Here is a 16,119-nt window from a genome sequence, read left to right on the forward strand (position 1 = left end):
AGTTCTCAATCGTGATTCACACAATTCACACAACCAGAGAGATGTTTTCAAATGGATCAACCTCGCGGGCCAGAGGAAGGATACATTTAATGTTACAGCCATATGTTGTCATTCCTCATTTAGAAAATAGCCAAATGCACACAAATACTCAGACAGTAAAGAAAAGAGAAACTATTCCTGTTGTGGAACGTGAAACAAGCAAATAACGAGCATTTGGGCTCGATAATGGACTCACAGGACAATGTTGTTATCAAAATAGTTAGAATCAGGGAAAACATGCGTAACTCAGAGTATAGATTCACACAAGCTACAAGGAACTTTTCACCCAAATGTGGACACTGTATGATGTAGACATTGTGCGCAGTTGTTGGTGTAGGTCTGTATAATTGTTGCTTTCTGTGAGGACGTTGAGTCCGTCTCCCCAAAATGCAGACTACATTCAGTGCCTGCCTTATGTTTGTTGCCAGGTGTGGCATTGTGGGGGGTTAGATCTTTCGTTAATCGTCCTGATGGCCATTTTAATACTTGAGGGTGTTAAATCATTCATGAAATTTGACTGAATTTACTGAAAAATCCATGTTGTTTTAATATTTTCAGGAAAAGATGAATTGAAATGTGTGTTTTTTCTTTTAATTCATTATGTCCGACTCATCATTTTCAAGGTGCTTTAAATTCCCGAATACATGTGAGTTTTAGGTCAAAGGTTCCACTTGTGAATTTGTTGCTTTGTCTTTGCATCATCCTTTGATGTAATTTAATCAATTTAGTTTATTGAAATGTACCTTTAAGGCCTATATTAAAATAATGTACCATCAATTTGTATATAAACCAGCCAGGCAGTAGCTCTGAACTGAAGGACCTCAAAGCCTTGGAATTAACACTTAAACACATAAACACATTACACTTTACAGTTTAACATGAAAACGCACTTTAAATAAATAGAGGAACCATTTAATCCTGACAGTATCTCACCTCAGATACTTATGTATATATATATATATATAAATCTATATCGAATGACAAAATTGCTTTTTTATATGCAGCATTCTTCACACAATTTATCACATTATAAATCAGACAAATAAATCACCCTGTAGAGAATGACACCCTCAGTATGGTAGGTCAGAGAGACCTGCAAAGGGCAAAGAGATCTGCATGAAGAAACAGTGACAAGATCACACTGCCGCTACTCTGACGTTACAAACCAATTAAAACACACACATGCAAGTGCACGCACTTACACACACACATGCATGCATGCACACACACAGTTATGTTTCCATGACTTCAGAGGATATTGACTTACATTAATTTCCTGGAGACTAAGTCTAACCTTAAACATTGAAAAGACATGTCTCCATAAAGTGATTCTGTTAACAGATGTAGGTCCCCATAACATGAGTAATACCTAGAACCATAGACACACACACACACACACACACACACACACACACACACACACACACACAGACACACACACACACAAGCACACACTCATGCACAGGTCCTCGTGGAGTTGAACAGCGTGGTTAAATCCAGGGTGAAAATACTCTGCTCTGTGCTTGACAATGTTTCTCTAATTACAGGGTCTTGATGAATAAAAAGTAAACTTTAGAGGCCACTTGCAGGTCATCACAATCACTCCTACACACACACACACACACACACACACACACACACACACACACACACACACACACACACACACACACACACACACACACACACACACTCAGTTTGTGTATGTTACATAATGCTTGTTTATCAGGGGCCAGAGGTAAGCAGCAGTGACAGCACAGAGGCCAGACGGGCAGTTTGCTGATGGTAGGTGAGTGCAGGGGAGGGTTAGAGGAGAAGGGGCCACCTTGTTGGAGCCAGCTGGGACAACAGGAGAGCCTTCTCCTGGCTTTAATTGGCTCTTTGCATGGAGGAGAGGTTCATGTGGTGTCAGTTCTCCTTCCCCATCATCTCCTTTCCTCTCTCCTCCCCTACCTTTTCCTCTTTCTCTTTCAGGAGGGAGCTGTGATGGGTCACTGATCAGGATTAATGACTGTCCTTTTCATTCTTTCTCTCATCCTTTTATAGTATCGCTCTTCCCTCTCATTGTTTCTGTGGAAGAAAGTAAAAATATGTTGTGGTTAATTGGAAAAATGATCATTGTAATTATTTTATTTGCACACATAGATAACTACTATTCAAAGAATGAAACACTTCTTTTAACTTCTCTCCTTTCCAAAACAAAATCCCACATGTGCTCCTCCGCCTCTTCCTTTTTAGAGATTCCTGAAAGCAAACTAAGGTGTACAGTTGACAGCAGGCTCTAGTGATTAAGTGTTTTCATTGGTTAATTAGCCCCTACAGCAGTAGCACACAGTCGCGGCAAACAAGGACCAACTCACCAAACGATCAAAGACACAGCCTGTCAGGAGGCTCAAACACTCCCTGTACCTGTGGGACAGTCACACAGAGACACACACCCACCCACACACACACACAGGCAGAAACACACACTCATCACGTATCGTACCTGTGGGAGATTCCCTCGTGTCTCTGTTTCCTGCAGCTGAAGTTTTGCACACATGGGACACATTTTAACAAGACCACACTCTGCGACAGCTGCATGGATGGGTGCACACAAAAAGACACTCGCTCCAAACACTTAATCAGCACTGAAAGGAGGGCACGAAGAACAGAATAAGCATTTTTCTCATCCTGCCTCAGGTGAATATGGATTTTTTTAAAGATACAGTATAGGCCTGTATTAAACTTCAGTTAACTGAGTTAACTCAAATTGGGTTAAAGGGCAGTTTTTGACTTGATATGAAAGAAGATGAGTCTGTCGACATAACTGAGGCCTCGTGCACGAGGACAATTTCCACCCTACAACTAATGAAACAGTGGAATATTGTAAGAGAAGATGTTTATTGAGAAAGGAATGGAAACACCAGGAGAAGTGTCGCTGTGTGTACCTGGCGTGGATCTGGTACGTCATCAAGACTCGCTCAGGTCTGTGCTGACTCGCGGCTTTGCTGCGACTGCGTTTGCCTGACGGAAGCCTCTTCTTCATCTCAGCCACAGTGATCTTCACTTCTCTGTGGGCCTGCCCTCTGCCACCATCTGCATGCTCACCGCTACAGAATCAGAGATTCAATATCAATAAACATAATTACGTCACAATCACACAGAAGAGAACATAGCAGATATTGTTTTCAATGTTTTTTTATTTCATACAAATTATGTAAGTTTTATATTTGTAGGAAAACACCACTTTTAAGCTCCTGGTATGAAAATCAATTTATGACACATTACTACTCACTTGAGACACAGCAATTTTGCCGCAAGGCCAGTGGCACTCCCAGGGCTGTGATTGGCCGAGGAGGAGAGTTCACGTGAACCACTGGTCATCTCTTCATCTTCCTGCCCGACTTCTCCACCTGAAGCTCCGCTCTCCTCTCCTCTCCCCTGTGCCCCTCTGTCCTGCTGCCCGGACGTCACACTCTCCTCCCCTCCACCTTCACCTGTAGCTGGCGATAGCGCCCCAGGCATCTCCGCACTTTGGTCACACATCAATAGCAATATGTCCAGTTATAGTGTTCAGTAAGGGTCTTCATATGTTCAAACGAGGGAATGAGTTCCATGTGGCGATGATAATTAATCTTCATTCGATCATGGCCGAATATGTGATGTAAGCCCTGTAAGACAGAGGGAAATGAGAGGAGATGATCGTAATCATTATTAGAACAAGTTTGCAGGATTTCATTAACAGCATGGACAAACTAGCAGCTGGTGGCGACCTGGTGCCTCAGGTCTGCTAACACACGTAGCCACACGAACGCGCACCCTGCGACTGCCCTTGGGGGAGAGTGTGTGAGGTGTTCGAGTGTGCCTGTGCGGTACGTGAACGCGCCTCCGATGAGGCTATCAGTGGACATTTAGGCTAAAACACTGTGTAAATGATGCTGTTTTGAGTCTACTATGAATGTCGGGGCTTGCGGACACTTGGATGACACCACACGAGCAGTTATTACGTCTGAAGAAGCGTTCACGATTGACTTCAATTGTATTGGATTCTGCTGCAACGCTGTTTACCCCTGACACTCCTGAGGTGTTTTGTGGACTCAAACACTTCACCTACCCCTCCATCACATAGTGGTGAGTGGATAATGAGTGAATTTTCATTTTTCTGTGAACTATCCCTTTAAAGTACTACGAAGCAAACTGTGCAAACCCCTGCAGACACATTATTTTGGTTTTATGCTCTGAGAAGGTAACATTTTTATAACTGATGGTAACTTTACTGAAATGAATGTGTACATTATAAGGTTTTTCTCGACACTGTCTCAATCCCATACTCTCTCCTCCTCTAAGTTCAACCAGTTGACGTTGATGGCCATCCACCCTCAGCCTGATTGTGCCCAAGGTTTCCGCCTCTTAAGAGAAACTTTCTCTTTGCCCATGGTGGGGCTCTGGGTATTTGTAAATAATGTTATAAAGACGATGATCTAGACCTGCTCTATATGAAAAATGGCCTGAGATAACTTCTGTTTCAATTTGTGGCTAACTATGCATTTATATAGAATAACATTTAGACAATAACTAATGTTTTGTATCCTAATATGAGGAATACGCCAAATTATTCATATGACAGGGAAATTAAAAAAAAATCCAACCAACTGGTTTGTGTGTCTGTATGTGTGTTAAATTTGTGGTGCAAGAACCAACATTATTTAATCTTTTTGTCCTTTAATCAATTCACTGTTATTTATCAGTGAAACTAACTATTACATCACAAATCCCTCTTTTATGAGATACTCATGTTATAGTGGGAGCAGTTAAAAATTCTCAACAGGCCATCATTGTGTGATGCATTCTGTTCATGTATTAATTGGGACTGTTAACACATTCTGTGCAAGGCTGCATAAGCTGCGGGTCAATTGTCTCAACGTCATTTTTGACAAAATAATTGTTTAAAATTCTGATTGTGAATGCTGCTGATGGACGCCATAAAGAACGGAGCCCACTAAGCATAGCTGCCTCGGTGCTAGTCTCTGGCCCACAGCACTAAAGAACAGTAATGGTTCTAATTCCAATAAAGAGAAAATCCAAGGTCACACTGTGAACTTCCTCCCTATCAGAAGACCACAAAGACTGGCTGGGAGAGTGCATAATATCCTCACAGCTATTTTTACCCTCAAATTAAAATCTATGACATGTTGAAATGACTGCAGTGTGCAAGAGGGGTATTCAAAGCAGACACTAATGACGCTTATTAATGGCGTGAATGAAGTCTTGACAGGTCGTGTGTCATTCTGTGCGCAATGCTCCACTGGCATAATGGCTAATGTAAGTGGGGATAATTATATATATTATACCCTGTCTTATGGTATTTTGGCAGGAGTATGAGGAGCCAGGCAGTTAGAGAAAAGAGTGAAAGCGCTTGCTCTTTTTGAGACAGCGATGTGCACGCGTGTGTTTGTGTGTGCGCACAGGCATGCATGTGTTCACCTCCCATCCATCCTCCGCACTGGTCCAGAGGATGAATAAGAGTAAGACAACAGCACCAAACAGTGGCTGAACAAGATGCCTGCATAAAGAGACAGGCATCAGATATGCATCACTCACAACCAGATCTGAGTTTAAAACATTTTGTTACAGGCAACAATTGATGTTCACAGTCACTGAATACTCTGTGTGTGTGTGTGTGTGTGTGTGTGTGTGTGTGTGTGTGTGTGTGTGTGTGTGTGTGTGTGTGTGTGTGTGTGTGTGTGTGTGTGTGTGTTAGAGGGTGCTGAACAAATTTAGAGAGAGATAAATGGCTTTCTTTGACTGAACAAATGTAGAGTACATTGGGAAAGTGATTAAGTGTGTGTGTGTGTGTGTGTGTGTGTGTGTGTGTGTGTGTGTGTGTGTGTGTGTGTGTGTGTGTGTATGATGTATTGTGATTTGCCTGCTTTGTCTCAGGCAGAGAGACAATGGCCATTAAATCTATATTAGAGGCCCTGAGATGTGAGGAAGCACCTCGTGCATCAGAAGAGAGAATTATTCAAGAGGAAGAAAAAAAGGAAGATATTGGCAAAAATGAAAAGATTAAAATGTTAAGATACATCAAATAGAAAGAAGGGAAGTAGATATTATTATTATTATTATTATTAATATTATTATTAATATTATTATTATTATTATTATTGGCGTATGATCCATGTTTTTACAAAGAGGGGAAACCTATTTTATTCAAAAATGACTCTTAAAATAAAAAATGACTAAACTTGAATAACTCTAATAAAGAATTCAAAGCAGACAAACGTAAAAAATTATCACTTCAGCAGAAATTTCTCCTTTATTATTACAACTGAGAAAGTTGAAAACATGTAACAATAAATAGAGGAAGTGAAAGAAGAATTATTCATTATAAAAAAATAAAAGCGTACGATAAAAACTGGCTTCATTTTGTCAATAAATAATGATTATGATTTGTGTTTCAACAACATATTGTGATCTTTTTCTTGTTTTTGTTAGTTGCTGTTTTTTAATTTCTCCTGATAATGATGATGATGATGATGATGGTTATTGCTGCTAAACATTATATAGGTTTCACCTACAATACAACAAGCCTATCCTGTTATTAATAATAATTAATCATACTGATTAATTCCAAACAGATATACACATAGAAGATGTATGTAAAAAATATTTGGCCATAAGTTCAAAATGGAAAATGAATGCATTTGTAATTAAGTATAATTTCCTTGTCTTCTCTGCTGATTCAAAGTGAGTTCAGAGCCATGGACGTCAGAGGAGAGCCATGCAGGGACAGCTGAGGGGCTGTGAGGGGCTGTGGAGAGCTGATGATGGCAGGGTGTGGAGGAGTGGAGGGGGGGTGGATCTTAGTGGATCTCCCCTCTCTATGATGTTGGCGGAGGAGAGCTGGCTAATTGGAGGCCTGGCGGTAAAAGCTGTTCATTAATGCCTCTGCCTCTCGCTCCCCCTGCTCAAACACCTTGCCTCATTTATCTCCGTATTTACCCACTCCCCCCCTCCAGTCCCAACACAGGACCTCAGAACACAGCAAAGGTTCAACATGGAACGAGGGGCTGAAGAAAGGGGGAAGGAGGGAAAGAGAGGTGGCGAAGGGGAGAAAGAGAGGGAGCGAGAGAGAGAGAGAGAGAGAAAGGGTAACTTATGCTCAGTGGGAATTAACAAAGCACTTAGTAATTAAATCTAAATTGACATTCTGGTAATTAGCTTCTTGATTAGGAGCAATAACACAATTAGCCAACCAGTCTTTGCTAATTGTTAATTAGTATAAGCAAAGTTATTGTGTGTGTGGCAGAGGGAGGCATGTAAAAGAACAAATGTTAATCTGTCTCTCTTTCAACAGCCGCGTCCCCTTTCTTTTTCCTTGCTGCCTCTCTATTGAGCTAGGAGGCAGGTTCATTGGCTCGCTCTTCACTGAGGCTGCATTCACAGGCAGCAGTCAGTAATTAGCTAAAAGTCTTATCAAGGATATCATCAGAGAGAGGATGAGCCACGCTGGCACATCTCCATGTCCCACCACCTTCGCCCAAACATTCCTCTTCCTCCCGCCTGCTCTCCACGAGGTGTCATATAGGGGGTGGGGGGGTATTTGTTCTGAACAAAGATGGGATGCGGATTAAATACAATCATAAAAGGGGAAAAGAAGCCACGGTGCTGGAGATGAATCTTAAGGAGATGTAATTCATCTAAAAGGTTTTAGTTTATGAGGAAGAGGAGCAGAACACCTCATTAAAGCCGGCGAGAGGAGAGAGGACACGGGGAAATAGATGAACGGACAATAAAGATGTTCCAGGAAGTGGAATTTACATTGGCCTCAGGTGAAACATGGGTTATTTTCAATTAAGATGGACTTAGCAGAACAATAAATTTAATTTACACAGTCCTCTTACACAAACCCAAAGTTACTGAGAGCCAACTCGGCCAGTTTTTCATAGATAGACATGCAGGAACTCAGAATCTCCTTTTTCAATAACTTCATCCCTTCATCTCGTCACTCTTCCACTCATCTGTAAACACAGCAGCTGCACCTCAGCAGTAAACATGGCTGCACTGCTGATCTGCTTTAACTCGCCCAAATGGTTGATACACTGGTCAAGAGTGTGGAAGATACACACTGGTATCAGCAGCTCCACATACATTCACATACACAGATACACACTCCGACACACCAAATCCAACCTGTGCACTGATAACCCTTCACGTGAGTGTGTGTGTGTGCACACATGTGGATAAGAGCATGCACCCAGTTCCAGATTAGCTGGTCTCCCCAACACAAATATTTGGCAGCAGGATGAGCTGTCTCAGGACGCACCGGAACATGAAATTAACTAGGGAAGGTGGAGGTTCCAGCAGAGCTGCAGCAGCCCCGCTGAGAGGAGAGGTGCACCCTGGGAGAAAGAAGCAGAGAGGTGGCCATTCAGTGCCACCTAAACCATCCTGCAGAGTGAAAGGGAAGTTAAAAGTTAGGTTGTACATTTTGTACATTTAAACTCAGTTTCTTGTAATGGAATTTGCAGATAACCAATGTAAAAAGAGTGTGTTTGTTAGTGAGTAGGTATTATAGAGTCTGTCTTGCCATGGCTCCTGCTGTGTCCCACCCACTGTGGCTCTAATTGGATCCTTATTACCAGGCCAGCCTCCATCCCAGGAATGATGGATTCATACCACGCTGAATTCCATTAATCATTCCTTATTCACAGTCCACTCTGAGGCGAGGGCAAATTCATTTCTCGGCGCACCGAGCGCCACCATAATGAATATTCATGAGAGGAAATTTGGGGTCAGGCCTAATAAGGGAGGTAATTTGTAATTTGTGCTGTTCCCACTCGGGTCTTGTTCGGCAGGTTAACCTATAGAACAGAATGGCACATGCGGAACAGACAGTGGCATTGACGCACTGGATCCCCACACTTAAAACATACTGTACTTTTACTCTGAACCTGCTGGGGTGCCGGCAGGAGTCATGTACATATTCACTCTCAGTTTTTGAACGTTAACCTAATATTAGAGATATCAGGTTGAGGAATTTATGCTGGATGTGACCCCAGAAAAACATGGTGAGAGAGTGGGTCTTTTGTGGCTTAAAAATATAGCCGTATTTGTTCCTCCAAAACTTCACATACATGAGCTGAAAATGCTGATGTGTTGTATTTTAACCCCTAAAAATATGCACTTAAACCCCTTGAGGATTGAGGCAACACTAACCAAATAGAGGAGCACAAACTGATTCAGTGAAGACGGCCGCTACCACTACCACTACTACTACTAGCAGAGCCCTACAGCTGGAACAAAACAAAGAATGAAAAATGGCCTTAATTTTTGCAAAATGGCAGATCCTCTCTGCCTGACCAAATAAGCCCCGTAGACTGTTGAACACTTTGTGAGGAATCGAATTTAAATAAAACAGCTGCTTTAAGAGAAAAATAACAAGCTCCTTCTCTCACATCACAGCACTTCACCCCCAAAAGCATTTTACTACTCCTTCTGAAATTATGCCCACCTGGCATCACTTAAAGTCACCTAATTAATAATTTATCAATACAGTTGAAGTGATTAAAATGTATGACCAGAAAGTGTTTTTAAAATAGTGCCCTCGCACCCTTAGGGTGTCCAATCAGTGCATTGCGTTCGTTAGATCAGGAAGGAATAATTAATTGTACCTGAATGTTTAGTGGGGTCAGGCAGTGGGTGCAGGATGCCTACGGTTGTGTGTGTGTGTGTGTGTGTGTGTGTGTGTGTGTGTGTGTGTGTGTGTGTGTGTGTGTGTGTGTGTGTGTGTGTGTGTGTGTGATGTGTGCATGCAAGCATGTTAGTCGTTTTGCAACACAACACTTTAGTATGGAGGTGGATGCAGTATGTGGACAGCAAGAGTCACTTTATGTTACATCTGTTTGGTCTATTGATACCAAACACACACACACACACACACACACACACACACACACACACACACACACACACACACACACACACACACACACACACACACACACACACACACACACACACACATTTGTGTTCAACAGCTGGGAGGTTCCTTGCTGGTCAGCACAGGGGTATGCACATGCTCAGGGAGCCACACTTATGAGGACATGAGGACACTTAATTTAAAGGGTGGTAAAGTAATATAATGTAATGTTGAGTTTAAAGTCTTATGGGTGTAAGTTTTATAAGGATTTGACAGGATCAACAATTTAAACTAGAATGGCACTCAGTTGAGTGTGTACCTCGGCCAAGGACCAACTGTCCCCTTAAATTCAATCAACCAAATTTCACACACTCATTTATATCAGTTCTCTAAATGTGTCTGATTCTTTCATTAAGATCCATGAATTATTCCCTAGGAAAATGATGAAAATGTCCTCGCCACCTTGCAATGTGACAGAAAGTGAAAATAAATCCTGGATCCGACCCCTTGGACAGGGGTAAAAATACAAGTTGGCAGAGGTAAAGATAAGATAATCAAATCAATTTTATTTGTATATAACAACATTAGAAAAAAAGATTTATCAGATTTCATGTATAGCATGTTTTATACATGTCTATACAGGCACCAAAGAAATAAAAGCTACATGGTACATAAAGAGCGGTACGATTTTAAATAAATAATATAGCCAGCAGAATGTATTTAATCTTAGCATCACCTGGATGACCTGCAACATTAACATGCTGCTTACAGGTGAATGCATCAATAATTGAACTGTCTGAAAGGAATCGTGCGGAATAATGGGTTCTTTCACTTTTGAAAGTTGAATACATTTTGGTGCTGAATGATATTTCCATGAATGTTTGTATTTTTACAGTTTGATTTTTGTGATTACTTGTTGCACAGTTGCAGAAACAAATGCAGGGAGACGTACAGGAGAGGACCAACCTGTTTCCTGAGAGGTCCCAACTGAAGCCACGCTGAGCTGAACTCTGACGGAACCAGAGGGACAACAGAGGACTCTGCAAAGAAAAACCATTGAAGGTCTAAATAAGTAACACGGTAACGTCTTAGAGTGGAGGTGAGCAGACTGGTCTGTGTTCCTCCGTCCTCTCATGTATAATACATCTCTCTCTGTTTCACCCCAAGGTTCAGAAGCCCAGGGCCCCAGAGACCAACACAGTCTTTTAAAGATATGTGCTCACTTAATCACTGAAGAAAAGGGCCCCTGGAGCTAGCCTAATATTATAATTAATTAATTCAACCAAAAAGGGGTATTAAATTTCCTCCCTCTTAGGATATCAGCTGAATACATTGACCTTTGTGGAAATCGCCCTCTAATTCGAATCAGGTTTTCGAACCATTTACAGATGAAACTTGTTTCTCTTTCTCTCCTCCCGTCTCTCGGTTCTCTTTGTCCGTACGAGTGTTGAGGGGAAGAGTCAGACGAGGTTGACACTTTTTTGTGTGAGAGCGGAAGTTTGTCATGTCTTCATTTCGTGCCTTCTTAGATTTGTGTATCTCTGCCGTGCGCATTTGTGAGATGGTGTGTGCACCTATGCAAGTGTGAGTGTGCACAGACTTGCTTGTGAGTGCGAGTGATCCCTGGTTTTATCTCTGTGCCGTAACACAGAGAAGAACAGAAACTTTTCTTATTACCGGAGAGAGTGGTAGAATAGCAGGCAGCTAAGTCTCTGTCTATCTCTGTCTCTCTCTCAGCAGTGTAGCTGACTCCCCAGTGTACTGCGGGTCTTCAGTAACTCTGACTGAAGTTCAGAGGGGTTAGGTAGTATACTCAGGAGGAAGGGGGGAGGCAGGGGGAGGAAGAGGAGGAGGAGGGGGGGTTAAGTAGGATTGGAACAGTGGCAGTTTTAAAACAGAACTTTAAATCTCCACCTACGAGAGAGAGGGGGAGAGAGAGAGAGAGAGAGAGAGAGAGAGAGAGAGAGAGAGAGAGAGAGAGAGAGAGAGGACAATGGCGTCATGTTGTGTGTCGTTATCTCCAGGTCCCTGAAAGGCGGGAGAGACGAGAGGATGAGAATAAAAAAGAAGCTTGAAGAAGGGCATAAATGTGATAACAGCTATAGGCTGTATAATCTACGCCGCTTTTCAGGGAGGTGTGGAGAGAGAGAGAGAGAGAGAGAGAGAGAGAGAAAAAAGAAAAAGTCAGATCTTGGTGACCTTCAGATTGTAAGTTCACCAGAGCGGCCTTTCACTCACAACAACACCAAATGAAACAGAGGAGGATTTGCGGGGTGGATGGATGAATGGATGAGTGGATGGCTGGGTGGATTGGCAGATACAGAAACAAACACAGCAAAAGAACAAATAGATCTCAAAAGCTTAGGCGAGGATGAATCCTGCGTGCCAGACCATTAGTTAGTCAGTAATCTTCATGGTTTTTTCTCTTTTTTTTTAAGGACGATAACGTTGTCCATCATTTGAGGTCCTGAAGTATAAAAAAAGCCTTTGCTGAGGATGTGATACAGGACTCATCACCCTCACAGTCACTCCATCAGCTGGCGGGGGGAAGGATGGAGTGGATAACCTTCAAAATGTGACAAATCTTGATGTCAGATGCATTATTTATCTTAGTAATGATAAGCTTAATTTAGCAGCTCTCCAACCAGGCCCCCGATACTGAGAGATGTTACAGTATTTGTGTTCGATCATTCAAATGGGCCAACAACAGTTTGCCTGTTCCTGGGCAGCTTATTATAATTTAGAGATGACACGGCGTCTTAATTTTACGGAGGTTGCGCCAGATGCTCTTTCTGTCAGGGGATGACATTCACCACAAATTCCAAACAACATATTAATTTTCAGTGTTGAGAAATGTCAGTCAGGCTTGTTTGTCCTCAGTCTGCACTGTGCTAGACTATGTTGTGGATGACTAACTCCCCCTACTGGCCGGTTAGGGGAAAGAACTGCTTAAAAGCATCGGAGGAAGAATTCAGGTAAGAAACCAGGATGCATGGACTTTACTTCGGTGTAAAATTGAATTTAATAATAAAGAAGCAATGCTGAAGCGATTTCAGATTTATTGTCTATTTGTGAATGAAACAAACCTTAATCACAGCTTTCACAAAAATGTCCCTTTAGTGCCTGTTTCCGAAGAACCAAAAGTCAGAGACTCTGCTGTTTTATCATGGATGTGTTATTTGATTTTTAAAACTGAATTTGCTGCATTGGACTCACGTGCAAATTTGTGACTCTCCGCTTCCACACACGCTCCCACAAACCATCACGACCACACGTTCCTCCATCTTTCTCTGCAGGCTACATGAAATGAATCTCCACACATCCCACTCATGCTGCTGCCTCCGCTGCAAAGTTTGAGAGAACAATAAAGACCCTGACCACAGCCCACCACCACCACCACCGCTACCACCACCCATTGCTCACCTCTCCTGCAGCTCATCCCCTTCACCTCCACACGCATGAAAAGACTGATCTGTCCATGCCACTGCTAATGGCGGGGACATTATTCATCTCTCCAGCCAATTTGAGGCTCCTTTTTCTTTCAGGAATAAGCGACACAAGGGGTTGAGAGGAGTCAGCGAAGAGTATTAAATATGTAGAGGAAGATGGACAAAAGGAGCGGTGGAATAAAGAGGGGCAGCAGAGGTGGGAATGGAGAACAGGAGGTTTGTAGCGACAGTGTGAGACCAATTTAGTCGGTGAGAGAATGTGAGAAGAGAGAAGAATAGAAGGAGCGTTGGCTTTGGCTGGTGCCGTGGGTGTTTGTGATCTCTCAGTTTTGACCTTTCAGGCCGATGCCACTTTTACTGTGTGTGACAGACTTTTTAACACTGAACTGAGCTCAAATATAGATCAGCTGAACATGATTTAAACTGGAAAAAAGTATGAAATCAGACAAGATGGCAAAATCTTCAAAAGAAATTGAAGGATAAGTGGACATCACCGTTCCAGAGGTGTCCCAAAAACTTTCAAACATGCCCCGATTTACTGTGTTGATGATTTATGGCTCTAAAATCAATGTTGTGTCATGGTGCCATCTTCATTAGAGGCTTTTTGATGGCAGGCCATCAGGTCCCACTGGAGTACGTCTGCAGAAGCTATAAAAAGTGTCTCCAATTTTCCATCCATTTGGTAAAAGACAGTATTTTTGGTGTGAGTTCCAGTGTGCTGTCAGTGGAGGATGTACGAGGAGTGGCCCGGGCAGGAGAGATCATAAAGCAGGCCGTGATTGACGGTATCTTAATGGAGGAGGACGGATCAATAAGTAATATCAGCAGGTTTTAATTCAAGGCAACACACATAAACCTTTACCAACTTCGCAATGTCACTCAGTGTTCATAAAGTTTTCTCCACATCCCATCGGACAAAAAGAGATGAATCCATCAAAAAAGTCGCCTCAGTTTTATGGTCCTTCCTCCCACCTCTCTTCTTTCCCTTTTTTCACACCCCCATCTCCATTTTGATGTCTGTCTATTAGCGAAGGGTGAGGCCTTTCCTGCTCTCACATCCAGGGGCTAAATTAGCTCAATCAGCCCCCTTTCACCTTACTTCCGTGGGCTTCAAGCTGAGTGACACACTGCTCCCCTGGGAAGGAGGGAGGGAGGACTCACACAGCCACACACACACACACACACACACACACACACAGACACACACATATACCAAGCCTAGTGGCCTGAAGAAGACTATGGAGGGAGTGGGGGGAGGCAGCAGGTAAGGGGGAGAAGATATGGTGAGGAGCAGGAGGAATGAAAAGCAGGATTAGAAGAATTCTGAATTTAGTCCCTGCTCTGATAGAGGATACATCCACAGCTCTAATGGAGCTCCTTGTTTGCTGCTTGTTGAACACACTATTTAAAATGTCCCTTTTTTCTCACCTCTCTGCAGGTCAAGGTGCAACGACAAACACACTCACAACCACCACAAAAAGAGGATATGAGAGTTCCCACCGCCCAGCACATGCAAACAATGCCAGGGCTGAACTCTGGTTCCTGTGCCAACATCGCTTAAATTGTACCTTCATGTTTGATTTGTCTCAAACCTTCCCCTCTCTCTCTCTCTCTCTCTCTCTTCCTCACTGAACAGCCACCCAAGTGTCTGTGGAAGTGCAAGGCAGGCACTTCTGCGGCGGGTAATGTGTGTTGGGGGTGGGCGAAAAGGTGGTGATCAGAGTGAGCCATAAGATCTACTCTTTGCAGCTCTACAGGGATTTATTAGACTGGGGAGTACATTAGCATCATAAAGACCCAGGAGAATGGGACTGTGGATGGGCTGCAGACACCACCACTACACTTTAACATGCTCTGCGGCACCAGTGTGTGTGTGTGTGTGTGTGTGTGTGTGTGTGTGTGTGGATGAGGAATAAGATTACCCTGATTTAACTTAAGAAAGGCTGTTAAACGGTTTATGGATCATCCCGAAGCAGCCGTGGACTAATACATCAGGAGATGATGGAAAAAGCTGCGAAAGAGGCCGACAAAAGATGGAGGCAGGGGAAATATATGAAGGCCACTGCCTCCAGGAAAACACAGTCATTTTACCAAACTGGCAACAATGACTTTCACCAGACAAATCCTTCATATGGGATGGGATTTTTCAGTTTCATTCACCAGGGCAAAACAAAAAAGTCAGTTTCTGCAGCCGCCGACGAAATCTTACTCCAAAAAAAAGGAAATCTCACTGTGCATCACTCAACTCTGCCATTTGTGAACAAGCAAGAGAGAGATTATGTTCTTAAGTAGTATTATAGAGGTCAGTTGCACAGCAGCTCAGCCCTTTACCGTTACTGCTGAGAGAAATATCACAGAGTTAAAGTACTCCTATGTACAATAGATCTCTGCTGCCCCCTGGTGCACATATAATGTAATAACATTTAGTGGGGTTTTATGGCGTGTTGAAGATTTTTGACACGAGAACATGGCATTGACTTGCATTCATTAGAAACTCAAACTTAATAAGATTTGTATCTCTCTATTCGGAATGGCATCAAGACATGTTTCAAAATATAAAATATAATCTTGGAATAATAGGATATTGATCCCTTCTTCCTTATCTATAAATCAACAATATTTTCCTATTGTTCATTTTAAAGTTTAATTACAAGACACATGTCTTTTATTTCACTGAGAATTCTCAGTGCATCAAGTGTGCTTGTGGTTTCTAGTCACGTCTGCCAG

This window comes from Hippoglossus hippoglossus, chromosome 5 (genome assembly GCF_009819705.1).
Source record: "Hippoglossus hippoglossus isolate fHipHip1 chromosome 5, fHipHip1.pri, whole genome shotgun sequence".
Lineage (NCBI taxonomy): Eukaryota > Metazoa > Chordata > Actinopteri > Pleuronectiformes > Pleuronectidae > Hippoglossus > Hippoglossus hippoglossus.